Here is a 987-nt window from a genome sequence, read left to right on the forward strand (position 1 = left end):
AAGGGGGGTGAGTGGGTGAGGTGGGGGGGGGGTAGAGGGTAACGTGGGTATAAGGACACATATGTAATAACTTAATCAATAGAAAAAATTAAAAAGAAATAGCCAATGGGGTAACTGTTGTCTAATGTAGCTGGTGGATAAAAGCTCCTTGTTCAGTCCCTTGAGAAGAAAATTCTGCAGTGTATTTTACACAACTCTACAGAAGGTCCCAGCAAGATCAAGCTTCAGTTGTATCCAGTGGTGACCATCTTAATTATTGACACTTGCATAAACTACTCAGGCCCTGATTTCTGGAGAGAATCCTGGTTAAGACACTGACACTGAGGCTAGCCCTAGTGATCACACAAACAGGATGGGATTCTGGAACTAGGTGACTCATGGTAAATGGTGATAACTACTACAGGTGTGGATGGATACAGATGGAGAGGTGAAGTAATGGCATATGTAGCAGTGGTGGCAAATGAACAACACAGAGACAATAGTAATGGTAAGAATTGTAGAGTTGGTTGGCTTTGTTAATTGCTTTAAAAATCTTGAAAAAGCAGCTGGTAACCTTTATAAAATTCTCAAAGTCATTATGACCGGAAGGGCCAAGTGGTAGCCCCTGAAATTTTATCCCCTAGACCTGGGCCAAGATAATAAATAGAAGCACAATTGCACAGTAAGAGAAAATACAGAGATTGTCATCAAAGTTACAGCAGGCAGGATTGGTAGTCTCCACTGCATCTCCATTCAATTAATCTGTATGTCTTCTACAATGAGAGGGATTATGATGACTAACAGTGAACTACTACAAACTTAACTTAAACTTTTTTTGTAATCTTTTTAAAAATTTTTTTAATTAAATCTTTATTGTTCAGATTATTACAGTTGTTCCTCTTTTTTCCCCCCATAGCTCCCCTCCACCCAGTTCCCACCCCACCCTCTGCCCTTACCCACTCACCCACCCCGATCCATAGGTGTACGATTTTTGTCCAGTCTCTTCCC

The sequence above is a fragment of the Myotis brandtii genome, unplaced genomic scaffold, assembly GCF_000412655.1.
Source record: "Myotis brandtii unplaced genomic scaffold, ASM41265v1 scaffold297, whole genome shotgun sequence".
Lineage (NCBI taxonomy): Eukaryota > Metazoa > Chordata > Mammalia > Chiroptera > Vespertilionidae > Myotis > Myotis brandtii.